Source organism: Dicentrarchus labrax, unplaced genomic scaffold (assembly GCF_905237075.1).
Source record: "Dicentrarchus labrax unplaced genomic scaffold, dlabrax2021, whole genome shotgun sequence".
Classification (NCBI taxonomy): Eukaryota; Metazoa; Chordata; class Actinopteri; family Moronidae; genus Dicentrarchus; species Dicentrarchus labrax.
This window is the reverse complement of record NW_026136702.1, coordinates 24,280,964-24,295,763: the sequence shown is the minus strand read 5'-3', so window position 1 is coordinate 24,295,763 and position 14,800 is coordinate 24,280,964. Positions and strand designations below refer to the sequence as shown.

General features: G+C 39.8%; 1 protein-coding gene across 3 annotated transcripts in view; it reads left to right on the top strand.

The window, feature by feature from the left end:
- Positions 1-14,800, top strand: part of LOC127376704 (bone morphogenetic protein receptor type-1A) — a 62,232-nt gene that overhangs the window by 19,974 nt on the left and 27,458 nt on the right. The window lies entirely within an intron of this gene.

Sequence of the window (14,800 nt, the reverse complement as noted above, 5' to 3'; positions counted from 1 at the left end):
AGTCCTGACAGAGAATAAGAACATTAAAGAGTCTAAAGGATCACCGCTGTAAAGTAAATCCTGTTTGTCAAACTAGGAGATGTTGACATTTTGATAGAAAGAATGTTGAGCTTATTAAGATAAAATTCTACATCAAAGTGCATTTAATTTTATATTGAAATATACATTCAGTGTCCTTTTTATTAGAGGCACCTTTACAATCCAATACAACTGTCCTGCCATAAAGTCGACTTTTGTGATGCCTATAATGTTCAGTTTTAGTTGACTCATTCATTTATATGATTTAACATTGGGGTCGTAGTTAGATGGTGTTCCACTGCATTGTGTTCAAAGGTGTTTCTAATATTATAATATTCTGAACTGACAGGTCACGGCAAATGTGCCCGCGCACTTACATTACATTCTTGTTTGCCTGTAATGGTTACACATTTTTACATTTGGAGAATCAGAATCACCAGTCATTCATTTCTGTATTATTTTTTTGTCAGTCACATGGGTGCCAGTGGAGAGGGGCTTAAGAGCTACATGTGGCTTCGGAGCCGCAGGTTGCCTGCCCCTGATTTAGGATGGACCTATTAGCAGAAATGGAATATATTATTTAAAGCTATGTTTTCATTAGAGTATAATCTATTCTTGAAGTGAATTGAAGTAAAATGCAGCGTGTTTATTTTAAACTGCATATTTTCACACTAATGGGGTATAATGATTTTAAATAATTTCTCTTCTCAGTAACAGCAGTTATAAAGTTATGATGCATTGTCTGATGCGCTTGTACACATTTATATGCATAATGGATGTAGCAGTAATGAGATGAGTGGCAGTAGTTAAAGCAGAGAATCCTTCTTTACAGTGATACATGTGTAGAAATGAGCCTTTGAGGAGTGGTGTTTTGGTGTTGATGTTATCTTTACTGCCGCTTAGCAATCGCTCCCCCAGCGGTTGGCAGTGTTTGGATTCTGCTTTTTATCAGAAACTCTGCAGACGAGTCATAAATTCCTCAGACACTACTCTGACTGCTTTATGAGTCACTGTTGTGAGCTTTCAGTCACAGCTTTACTCCTTTCATTTGTTTTAGGTTTGAAAATGAACAGAAATCATTTAGAAAATCATTTAAAAAAGTAAGGTGAACATTGTCTGAACAGATGTCTGTCAGTGTTGGAAGGAACTGATCTGAAATCAGTTTCTGAGCAGATGTGAAGTGAGTTTACAGTAGTTTTTCAGTGAATTTGAAGGAGGTTTGTGAGGTTTGAGAGGCAGAAACTTCACTGATTTTACACATGAAGATCAGTTTACTGGTCATGTATGGCTGCAGCTAAATATTATTTTCAACTAGAAAATTCCTAAAGAAATTTTGATTGTGCCTTGCTCTGGCCCATATGTTAATACCATGTCTTGCTCTCTAGCACGCTAGCGCTAGCATAATAATGCCATGTAATCCTCCCTATAGCATATTGATAACCTGTCATCCTCCTTAGCTAGCGCTAGCATATTAATACCATGTCATTCTCTATAGCTAGCTAGCTAGAGCTAGCACACATAAACACATTAACCAAAGCTAGCGCTTAGCTACGCGCTAATCGCTAGCTATGTGCTAATCGCTAGCTATGTGCTAATCGCTAGCTATGCACTAATCGCTAGCTAAGTGCTAGCTTTGGTTAATGTGTTTAATTGTATTATGCTCCTGAAGGAGTGCTAATGTAAATTAAGGAACAGCTCATAGTAGGGTAAAATATTTAAGGTGTATTGAACTTATTTTGTGTTAATATTAAAATCATTCAGCTTTAAATTGTTTGCTTGTTAGCCGCCTTCTAATTATCTTTAGCTAGCCAGCTAGCTAGCGCTAGCTTATTAATGCCTTGTCAGCCTCTGTAGCTAGGTGTGTGTGTGTGTGTGTGTGTGTGTGTGTGTGTGTGTGAGAGGCAGTCTTTGGTTGTCGTGGCAATCAGGGGAGGCCACAGCAGCAGCTGTGCGCTCTCTGTCTCTAACTCCTCAGAGAGACAGAAACATTTAAAATGAATCCCCTCGAACCCATGGCCAGGAACGACCGAAATGAAAACCGAAAAGACCGTGAGCGTCGTCATCTTGTTGACTATAGCAGTGCCGAGTTTCTGTGGCTAAAGTTAAAAAATGTGACCTGGGGAGATTGAGAAAGGAGAGGTTCAACGAGCTCCTTTAAACATTTCTCCTCTACATTTAAACATGGGAGTAGATGGGGCCGTGAGAGGGCGTTGCTGGCGCATCAGTGCGTCTCCCGCCAAAACTATTTGTCTGACAGCTTCAACAGTGGTATCACTGCGACACCAACGGATTTACCTACGTTTCTATCTATAAATTATTTCTGTAGAGTGACATTTGTGGCCTTGAGAGCAGTTTACAAATTTATTTTTTGTCAAATGTTTCGCTCTCCCCACACTCCAGCGATGATGTCACGCAGTCTGGCAGTTGAAGATTCTCGCAAAACACCCATTCATTTTTGGAACGTTTTTGGCGATTTATCGGCAAACTGTTTGGCGGATAGAAAAGTCATAACTAATAAGTCCGGCGCCGTTTGATACCTTTTTTGTGTACGTGCGACCAAAACTGCGGGAGGAGAAGCGCGCTGAAAAACGTACGGAAGAATAAAATATTATAAGTATGGGGAAGAGTAGTATTGTGCTTTTCAAGGCACAATAATAATGAATCTGTTTGTTATATTTATGATATAAATGAATTGATTAATAATTTGTCCAAAAAATGTCAGAAAATAAAGGAAAATTACTGTTACAAGTGCTCAGAGCCCAATGTGACATCTTATTGGTTGATTTGTCCAACCAACAGTGAAAAACCCCGACATATTCCGTTTATAATGATAGAAAACAGAGAATAGCACCACATCCTCACCTTTGATCGATTTTGAAAATAGTTGTAACTGATGAATATTGATCATTTCAGTTGTATTGTTGGAACTCGGCTTGTCAGAACAGTATAATGTCATCAGGGTGTCTTTTATGGGAGTTCTATTTAAAATTCACTGGAGAACCCTCCTGATATGACAGGCAAGAGTTAAGTCTAGCTGTGTTTTTAGATGCAAGAGGTTAGACTGAAGTCACATCTCAGACTCCCATAAACACACCCCTCTTCCTGTGGTCTCACTTTAGATGCCATTTTTTCCCCCTGTCCGACCAACCTCGTCACTACATCTCTGTCCAGCTCCCCGGCTGTTTTAGCGGACATTTTGAGCATGTAAGTGTGAAATATTTGGAGGTCAAAACCTGGAAAATAATCTGACTTCAGTGTCCACAGAGAGAGACTGTTTGGCTTTCTCTCTTTTTTCTCTCTCTGTATTTCTGTCTTTTACTTTACTTTCTTTTACTTTTTCTTTTAGATTTTTTTTGCAACTCTTTTGTTCATACATAACTTTTTATTTCTGATAATACATATGTTTATTCTTCTTTCTATGTTTTCGGTTTCTTCTCTTTTTTTCTGTTTCTTCTGTAGCACAGGCGCATAAAACACACAAACACACAGGACCACCTATATCGTTTGGTCGTCCGTGCACGGCTCTGTGGCCTGGCTGTAGTTTCTAAGGCGACACGGTGGATGAAACCATCTGACCTCCCTGCACGGAGTCCAGTTTCTGACCAGACCACCCACCCCCGCACACACGCTCACACACACTCACACACACATGGCCAATATTCTGCCTGCTACAATTACAGTTATATTTTAGTCTTATGTTTTTATGACTCTGAGGAAAGTTGTCGGAGCTCCAGTCTCTCCAGTTTCCACTCGTTCATACTGGGATCAGACCAGTGCAGCCTGCTGGCGGCTGCTTCAGCTCCACTGCAGCAGCTGAGGCAGAAAATCCACCAAAAACACCACAAAGAAACAGGTTGGCTCCGGTTGGTGTGGAGGCTGTACAGACGCTGGTGACCTCAGACCCAGATGATAGATAGATGACAGCTGTTTAAAAATGATTGACAGTGGATGTGGGCGGGAACTTTACCCGCTGAGTGTGAGGTGGGCGGGACTTAACAGTAAAATTCCTGTCTGTTGGAGAGAAGTGTCAGATTGTGCCTGTTCTCATAGTCGATCCACAGTGAGGGCGCTATCAGAGCAGTGATTTCCTGGTGTGTAGAGCAGAGCAGTGTGTGTTGGGGTGTATTTTCCATTACCTTGTTCCCACATTCCAGCAACAGTCAGAGTAGGAAGGGGAAAGGAAAGGGAGTCATACAAATGAAGGAGGAAGAGGGTCGGTATTGATAAGCAGCAAAGATCAGCAACAGAAAATTAATGTAAACTATTTTTACTTTAGATTAGAATAGATTGTGTTTACTTATTCTCTGGTTCCAGCTCCTCTTGTTGAAGGATCGATTGTCAAAATAATCGATTAATCATTTACATTTTCAAGCGAAAACTACCTATTCTCCAGCTCCAACGTGAGGATTTTGTGCTTTTCTGTTTCATGTTGTGGAGACAAAACAATCAATGTCCTTTAATGACCTTTTAAGTAATAACCCTTAAAGGGCTTTGAGAGGTCATAGTTCTTATGATGTTAGCAGGAAGTTTTTTGGGAGTCTTGATAAGACACTGGCTGACTGGATCATCCTTAAATCTACTGTCCGGTTTTTTAAATGGGGATGCACAATATGGATATTTGTTTTGGCTGATAAACTTACTGATAGATGCACACCTGATGGCAACACAGGCTGCTAAGATGTTGGGAGTAAAGATGGATGATTTAACATTCCATAGCTCTTAGCTAACCAAATATAAGTGACGTCACTATTGTTATTTTATTAGGAATTTATCTTTTCTAGTAAAGAGCGTTATAGAAGTCATAAACATATTTAAGAGAACATAAAGCCTATCAGACATTTTAGCATAAGAATGAATAAGACGAAATGTAAGCATGTGACATTTAAATATGCTAAACTAATTCATGGGACTCTTCCTGGGCATGTAACCTTGTAAGAAGCTCCTGTTGAGCCTGTTGGTCCTGGTGCATTGCTCAGGTAACCACTAGGCTTCCGAGATATAAGAAAAATCTCCAATGTGTGATAACATTGTTCAATATTGTGAAGACGATACAATTTGGGATAAATAAACAATTACTGATTTTCTTATATAATAGATACACTGCCAATAACACCTTAAGAAAACTGGCAGAACATTTTTTACTATTACAGTAAAAGGATATTGGTACTAGTCCTATTCCATATTTACCGTCAACACTTTTCATATTAATGCTGTATAAAAACATTTTTGCCATAAGATGACTGTAGTTTTCTGTGCAAATTCAATTAAATTGTATTTGTATAGCGCCAATTCATAACAGAAGTTATCTCAGGACACTTTTCAAATAGAGCAGGTCTAGACCGAACTCCTTATAATTTACTGTCTGTCACATAAAACAATACTTAGTTCTGTATAAATTCTGTTAAAATGCCATATAAATGAATGTTTTGCCATGAGATATGATGGTGGTTTACTATTACAGAAAGTGTATTTAACCTACAGTTTACAGTCTGTCATGGTTTGACAGATTATAACAGTACAATCTACAGACATTTCTTACAGTGTAGAACCAAACATTGAAAAGCCTACGCCAAGAGAATAAAAAATGAATTATTTGAAACGTGCTTTTATTGAACAAATAAACCCCACAGCTGCCACTAAAGTCTCACCATTTAATCTGAGGGTAGCTGACGGCTGGCTGGGGCTACATCTGGTTTGTGGTGTGAATCATGGCCCATGAATCCAGAGCTGAACCTGCACCCAGGAGCTGATTCTGGAGCTAGGAGCTAACTGGTTTAACTGGGAGGGTTGTGTTGGGAACTCTCTTCACTCATCAGTATGATTTATGATCATAATGTTGTTTTTATGGTCTGAGTGTGTTTGCTTTATGACTCAGCTGTAGGACAAAGTCAGTACTGGGCCAGTGATGGATAGACCTGTTTCTATGGTGATTAGAGTGATTAAAATCACCTTCAGAGAACCACATTGTTCTGGTTTATTACTTCAAGTCTGTCTGTTTGTCCTTTTTCTATCTGCTCTTTGGCCCCCTTTCTTTATTTCTTTAGTTCTTCCTTCCATCCTCCTTCCTTCCTTCGTGTGGAGTGAGCAGCTCTGGAGCTCAGCCTCCAGTTTGACTGATTTCTTAATCAATAATTGGTTGGCGCTGTTATAAACTAACAGATACTGTGATGCCATCACAGCATTCTGTTTACATGGACCATAAACCTGTGGATGTTGGGTAATCTGTGTTGCTGTAACATGATAAATGAGGAGGGGATGAAGTAAATGTTCCTCCGGTTTGTAGTTGCAGCTGCTCAGCAGATCTTCTGTTAGCCTCTAATGAAATTAGGCCTCACTGCTGGCCACTCTCTGTCTCACGCACAAACAAATAAGACGAGGGTGTGTCTGCAGCTCCGTCCCTGCCAGGGTTTGGGGTTCATTTCCGACTAAAAGCCAAACACTGTGTGCTGCTACAAGCCTGTGTGACCTACCTTCTTTATGAGAGCCAGAACTCAAATTGGAACAGGCACATGCTGCAATACAATTTATTCTTTCTAGTAACAGCTGCATGTCTAATGTCCACAAACCTCAGAAATCATATACATATCATTTTCTTTCATTCATGTCACATTTGTTAAATTCATAAATCAACAGTTGTTTTTGGAACACCTGTGAACTTTTGTAAACATTGTGTGCGTGCATGGTGAGAAGTCCACCTGGCGTGCTCCAATGTGAGGAGGTTATGCAACTTTAACTAATTCACACTTTCGACATCTCTCATTTTGAGTCAGGTAGAGGGAGAGAGAATTAGTTTGTCTCCATCTTCCGCTGTACATTTTGCCGCTGTGAATACCGGTGACACCAGAAAAAACATTATTCCACCACTGCTTTGGGACGGCATTGTTACTGCCTGACAGTACACAGTACACTGACACAGGCTGGCTCTACCTTCTGTCCCACAAACATCACTAAATTAATTTTTTATATTTGCGGTCCTCAGTATAGTGGGACGCCATTAAGTTTGAACCTGTTGATCTGGATGAAATTTGATGATCAATGATCCCAAGTCTGTAGCTCTTGGCCAGGACTACATGACATTATTTGGAACTACAGTAAATATATTTATAATGTATAATACACAACTATGGCCTCAGGCTAGGATTATATATTTTATTATATATCTATACATTGTTTCCCTAATTTTTAATATTGCCTGTAAAATGCTCATCACAAGTTCCCACAGCTTAAAGTAAATATTTATTTCTATGTGATAATAATTAATCAGTTTCTCAAAATTATTATAGATTAATTATTAATTGCCTAATCCTTTTGAGCACTGTAGAGTTACTACTATAATGTTAATGTTATTATTGGCAGACATTTTCTTTCAATAAATTAAACATTCAAAGTTATTAATAACTTTTACAAGAACCAAAGATTTCTTCTCTTTTGAAGAGAGTATATGAAATAATTCTTACCTATAATCTAATATACGATGCCAGACACTAATGGGGTTGTTGGTTCAATTCCCACTATGCCCAACAACTTTCCTACTTTTCTTTTGGCTTAAGATGTTTTAAAAACCTTCCTTTAAATGCTGAGTCATTAACAAACTTGACGGCAGAAGAAAAAGAACAGTCAAGATACATTTTTGGGTTTAAATAAAGGATGTTAATGAAGAAGAGGAAGCAGAAGATGCAGGGAGGAAGAGGCCCGCAGCGCCACTCACCGTGGCTCTGGGTATTCTGGGTATTCTTATGCTAATCCATCGCCGGGGATGAGGCGCAGAGCAGCCAAGCAAACAATGGCAGTGGAGCCAGAAAGTCTGGCCTGCAGTCTCCCAGGCCCTGAAAGGCATGTCGGGCAGGGCGCCGACACCAACGGGAGGCTGCTGCAGCACCCAGAGGCCCGCCTGCAAGGAGGGGCCCCTGGAGGGGATGGGGAATGGGGCCAAGATGGAGGGAGGGAGAGAAATAAGGGAGATGGAAAATGGGGGGGGGATAAGAAAGGGTAAGCAACAGATGGAAATGTGTATGGGGTAAGAAAGGAGGTAAGATGAGAAAAAAGAAAGTGAAAAGGGGAGGGATACGGAAAAGGAGAGAACATAAGACATAGAAATAAAGAGGGGAAAGAGCTGAAGGCAAATGAATAGAAAGAAAAGGGGGAATAAGATTCTGGGAAGAAAATATGATGTGTTGGAGAGAAAAATGGAGAGGTGGACAGAGAAGAAGAAACACAAAATAATGTCAGTGTTTCAGACCCTCTGTCTTATAACTCAGATCTGAACACACAGATGCTTAGAAAAAAACTCCCAAATCTTCATGTTCAAAAGTTTTCTTCAGTATTAGAGTAATCCAATGAAAGTTGTCTGTACATCCAAGCGTACATTGCAAACCGGAACCACTAATGGGTAATTCGGCATAATTGTGCAAATGTTCTCAGTTAATCTAGTTTGCTAAGCAGTCATCATCGTCCCTCCCACACTTTGTTGGTTGTCTTTTGGAAAATGAAGTTCAAGAACACGCTGCTTAAAAAAACGCTGCTTCCACGAACTGTCAAACTCAGTTTTTATTGACAAATCACAAAGTGCTCAGAATAATGGAAACTTTGAACATTCACAGTTTCATGACAATGAAATGATGAATGACTTCATCTGCTGGTTAACTCATGGTAATCAAAGTCATTTAAGAAGCAAAAATGGTCAAATGTATTGTTTTCAGCTTCTTGAATGTGAGGGTTTGCTGCTTTTCATTTGGACTGTTGGTCGAACAAAACAAGACGTATGATGTCAGTTTGAGCCCTGGGAAGCTTTCATCAACATCTTTCACTCTTTTCTGACATAGCTCAAATGATTTATCATAAATTGAAATAGTATTGTTTAATAGTAGTTGTAAATAACTGGACAGATGAGAAGCTAGGTACAATAATACATAAAAACAAACAGGCTGTGCCTCTGTTCCACCTGTTAATATTCTCCACCACCAGCAGAACTGATCCCAATCTCCCTCATTACTGCATATATTTGTAGAGCTCACGAGCTGTCGGTCTCCCCCGGTCCTCCAATCAGGTCTCTATGTCGTTTATTTAGTCTGCCGCCATTCATCAGGAAGTGGAGAGGCATTAAGGTTTGATTATTGATGGTTGGCCCCTCACACTGCAGTTCGTCCGGCGGGGCGGGGGGGGGGATGGTCAGGGATGGATTATTAATGCCTGTAACCCCCTCACTAGTGAGGTGTCATGTTACAGCTTTTTTACAGTTCTTTCAGGAGCTGTAAAGTCAGTAAATCAGAAGTGGACATGAGGAGCTGAAACTGCTTCAGAGCTGCAGAATGACTTTCAAAAACAAGCACACAGCCTTTTCAAAAGTTAGTCTTGAGTCATTTTTGAAGCATTAGGCCCGTAGGTTTGGGTAGTACTTGGGAATCAGTCCTACCCTCAGACTGAGATTAAGTTGTCCTCGCAGACAGGTGGAGGGATGTACATATGGCTGCCCCAGAAAAGTCGATGATTCAAATGGTAATCTAAAAAGAGTGATAGCTCAGCGCAGTGCTGACTGTCAGTGAAGCTCAACCAATATGATCCAGACAGTGGTCCAACCTCCTCTACTGCCGTCCACTGTGATTGACTCTTCAGCCAAAAGTGTTTAAGCAGCCCGGCAGGAGAGACACTCTGTGGTGTGCTGAGATTTTAGAACTCAACGGTAAATTGAGTTCTAAAATCTCTGGTAAATCTGAGGTAAGTTCAAACTTGAGACTCGTGTAGCTGTGTTTCCACTGCTGGATAAGATGAGATGTTTTCTATTGAACCCTCGTAGGGGAAATATAGGAGTTTAGTGTGCCGCTGAACTGAAAAAAGGAGCAAATGAGTTGAATCTTTGTATTGATCAGCCAAATCTGATTCTGATTCGGGTACATCCTTAGTATTTAAGTCCCAGTGAGGCATTTTGGTTTAACACATTTTGTGTAATAGAAGAAAAGCTTTGTAAAAAAAAAGATGAATACACAAGTGTTATGTTGCGAAGAAAATTAGGTATGCAACTAAATATCATTGTCTATTAATTTGCAGATTAATCTCACAATCAATTATTTCATTGTTTAGTTGATAAAATGTCACAGTGGTGTCAAAATTAGTGTTTCAGCTCTAGATAAAAGTTGATTCTTGACCTTGAAAATAGCAATTTGATTTAAAAACAAAAAATTGCCAAGCGATCTTTATGGAAACTGATGGCGTAAAAAAAATGAAGAGATCAGGACGCTGGGGAGAGGTGGGTGGGGGTCAAAGGGATGGATGGGGAGGGAGGGAGTAAAGAAGGATTCATCATTATTTATTGTTTTGATATGTGTTATGTACTCCATAATGAATGTGGATGTTGAGAAAGGCAAACCAATCAAAATTTGTTCACAATAAAAAGAGCAAACTGTCTGCTAATGAAGATACTGAGATGTGGTTGAAAGTAGAGCTACAATGATTAGTCGATTTAATCAATTAGTTGTCAAATTAATTGGCTACTATTTGAGAATTGATTAATTGAGTCAATTTTTGAAGAAATTTCCAAATTCTCTGATCCTTAGTTGAAAGCTCTGGAAAAATCTAGTAATTGGACCTGAAGTTTGGCTTAAAATCCGTACCAAAGCAGTATTAGAAAGTATGGAATGGGATCCCATATGGGAATTGAACCTCTAACCTAAGCAGTTTAGTGCCTTGCTCATTATTGAACTGACTAAAAGAAATCCCCAGTGAGAGAGGAGACTAATCCTAGTAATAATACAAGTAATCACAGTATAACTCCTTTATTACTCCTCATGCAGACTGCTGCAGTAGCCACCAGTCATGGCCGTGTAATATCATTTTACATAATAGTTTTTATAGCCAGCTTCCTCTCCAGCCAAATGAAAAGTTATTATACCCAGAAGCATAGAGCTTCCATAAAAGCCTTTAAAGAGCTCTCTTTCTTCTACAAATCTTAACCCACTGCTTGGGTTTCTATCCCACCAAATTTCCCAGCATCCCCGGAGCGGTGTGACCTTAAATTCTTTCCCCTGGGGGGGGGCTGGCTATGGCTCAGTGGTTGCCTATAAGGGCAGTTTATTCTGTACAGGTGGGACAGCTAACAATACCTCCTTTCATTCCCGTCACGCTGAATGTTCCTCCTCCTAGACTCTGATGTCACGTCCAGCTAGCCAGAGCAGCTACGCTACATTAACCACTGTTAACTGAGGAGACAACCAGAGGAGGCAGGCGGGATAGACTAGCATGCACATGAACTGTCTCTAAAGTGAAAGCACACAGGTTTGAATCCCTCAGAAGCCAGTACACATCAGACTTAGGCACAGTCAGTGTGCACGAGAGCAGAAATATATCCACCCATTAATATCAAACCTTTGTATTAGTGAGGAAAACTGATTTGTTTATGGGTATTTATCAAGGAAAATATATCATCATTATTTGTGAGGATTATCTCTGTAAGCTGACTGTTTGAAGACTTGAGTTTAAACTTGTGATGGACATTTCTTTACTATTTTCAAAGTGATTTATTAGTTTGGGAAATAACAAGTTTCAGAGAATTTAAAGTAACTGATCATTCATCAGAAGTGGCTGCAAGTCCACAAATTCAGCCAGTACTGATGTAAAGGATGAATGAAATGGTTGAATTATGTTAAATCATCTACATCATCTACTACTAATTTTATTAAATTATCTATTGATTTAAAAAAAAAAAAAACATTGGATGAGATGGCTGTCATTAATTAAAGCTTGAAAACTGAAAACAGACTGCTAATTGGCAGTCATTTTTAAATATATGAATATTCGCTGTTTTTTGGCATCTCCTTAATAGTGAATAAACTATGTTTGGGTTTTGGACTGTAAAAAACGTATTGCAGACCTTTTATTTTTAACGCCTTTATTTGCAGTATATGCAGCACCTTTTATACTTCATACTTTTTATAATGCATATTTGCACAACTTTCAAAAAAAAGAATTAAAACAATTGTAGATGAAGATGCCACAGAGACTCAGAGGAACAAGTTCCTGAGAGCTATAAATGAAGAAAGCACTTGCTGCACACCAGTTAAAGTAAAACATGTTAGTGTCTTGATGGCCTATGGGTCCAAGATGTCCATGTAATTGCAATGTCCCTGGTTCTACTCGGTGGGGGAGCTTTGTTGCATTTTATTCCCCGTCTCTCCCTCACTTCATTTCCTGTCAGCTCTCTACTGTCTGGTCTGCAGTTGTGGAAGAAGTATTCAGATCCTGGACTTTAGTAAAAGTGACAATACCACAATGTTATAATCGGCTCGATGTAGTAAAGGTGTGTGTTGTGCAGTAAAATGTCTACTGTGACTGATATCTGATTCTATGTGACATTATATTAGTGTGTCAATGTTAGAGCAGCATTTTACTATTGTAGCTGATCCAGGAGCTAGTTTGAACTACTTTATATACACTTAGCTAGTTTAGTCATTTTTTGATTAGTGGCCTTGTGAGTGTAGACATTGACAATTATCTCAATACCAGATAGTTGGCCCGATTAATTGGTCTATCACTAACATAGGTCATATAGAGGCATCAGTATTACATTGAGTTGTAGTATGTTAAAATTGAACCATGGAAGAAGTTTAGAGGAGAAATGCTAACAACTCGTAGACATCTGAAATGTGTCAGATAAATGTAGTGTAGTAAAATGTATGTAATGTCTGGCTCTGAGAAGTAGTCGAGTAGTATAAGTAGCATACATTAATTGTATATAAGTGCAGTACTTGAGTAAATACTTAGTTACTTTCCACAACTGCTGTTCTGTAATGAAGGTCACAGAATACACCTCAGTAGGTCTTAAACAGCTCAACCTGCAATGGACGTTGTAAATGTAGTCCATATCTGAACAACATGAGTTGGTGGGAATGAGACACTGGTATCGGCAATAAAAAATGTCTGTATGGTTGTCTGTTACCTTCTGCTGGGGGAAGAAGGAGTTTGTTGTTTGACTGAGAAGCAGACCAGAGGATCAGAGACGAGTTTAAACATGACTCGGAGGAGGAGGAGGAGGAGGAGGAGGAGGAGGAGTGAAAGTTACCTGACACCCAGAGGATTTGGAGAATCTGGCTCTTTTGGGGTTTTTTTTGTTTGTTTTTTTACCTTTTCTTAGTTTAGCTCCTAGATTTTATTTCTCTGAGTTGACAGATTAAATTGTTTGCCGACTGAGGATTCTCTGGTATTTCAGCCTCCAGTGGGACTTTTTGTGTGCGGTTTGAGTATTTCAGTTGTCAGTCTCCATGTCAATCACCAGTTGTATAAGTGTGTGTGCAGTCATCTTACACTGTGTTTTCAAAGGGAAGTGGATGTGTCGGGTGATTTAAGAAGGGTGTGTTTGAGGGGGGTGGGAGCAGCTTCCTGTCTTGGGGGCTCACAACAGACGATCCTTCCTGAACCTGCCTCGTCTTGCCCTCCCTTCATCTGTCTGAATGTGTCTTTGTGTGTTATCTCACCGTTCTACTGCTGCTGTTGTTGTCGGTCTCTAAACGTAGCGAAGAGCCACAAACAAACTTCAGGTTTTGTTGTGGCAGCGAGGTGAAGATATTTCCACTTTCTGTTATCGACACTGTGTGTGTGTGTGTGTGTGTGTGTGTGTGTGTGTGTGTGTGTGTGTGTGTGTGTGTGTGTGTGTGTGTGTGTGTGTGTGTGTGTGTGTGTGTGTGTGTGTGTGTGTGTGTGTGTGTGTGTGTGTGTGTGTGTGTGTGTGTGTGTGTGTCCCACACTGATACACTCCCTCTCACCTACAGTCATACAACAGACACACTCACTCCTGTACTTGCTGCCCCACACACACCCTCACTAATCCTTCTTTCATTCCAGACTCTCTGATGTACATTCCTTATCTGTGCTGGTTAGAAAATGTGCACCAAAACTCTGTAAAAACTGAATTGAATTCCCCTTGAAAGGTCATCATACATAACTGAAAATAGATTGGTCCAGTTTCTGCATACCTGGCAGCCAGTCTTAATTAGTATAGAAGATGAATTACAAATTGGACTCCAGAAGTACATCAGTGTATCCATATTGAGTTGTGACTACTTGTAATGTATGCATCTATACATATTAAAGATCCAGCTTATTGATCTGTGACCACTTACAGCACTGCTTCTTGTGTTTCTATGTATGTGAGGTCTGTAGGCTCATGTAGATAGCATGCATACTTCATTCATTTTCAATTTTTTTGTTAGTGAAATGTCATTTGTGTCACATATGTGTCTGTGTCCCTCTGTCTGGGTTGTGGTGGGATACACATTCTATGTTTACAGTTACTTTTTTAAAAATCTGTAGATTTGTACACTTGTTTATGCAATACTACTACTAATAATAAAAAAATAATAGAATAAAATAAAATGTGCACCTGGGATTCAAAAATGTTTTACCCCCATTGTTAAACCCCCAATTTAAAATGGACCCTTCCATTTGAACAAACAGGCCAGACGGCAGCATTGAGTAGATTCAAATATCACACTTACACTCTTTCCTGTCTCACATCAACTATGCTGCCCCTTATTCCCTTGCACACTTACACACACACACACACACACACACACACACACACACACACACACACACACACACACACACACACACACACACACACAGGCAAGTATGTGTGTGTCTTTGTTCTGTGCCTTCTCAGCCAGAGATGTGTGAAAAGTGGGTCACAGGTCAGATCTCTTTGTCCCCCCCAGGCAAATGAAAAGTGACGGACACCGGCCTTGCATCTCCACTAATTCACTCACTCTCTCTCTCACTCACACACACACACACA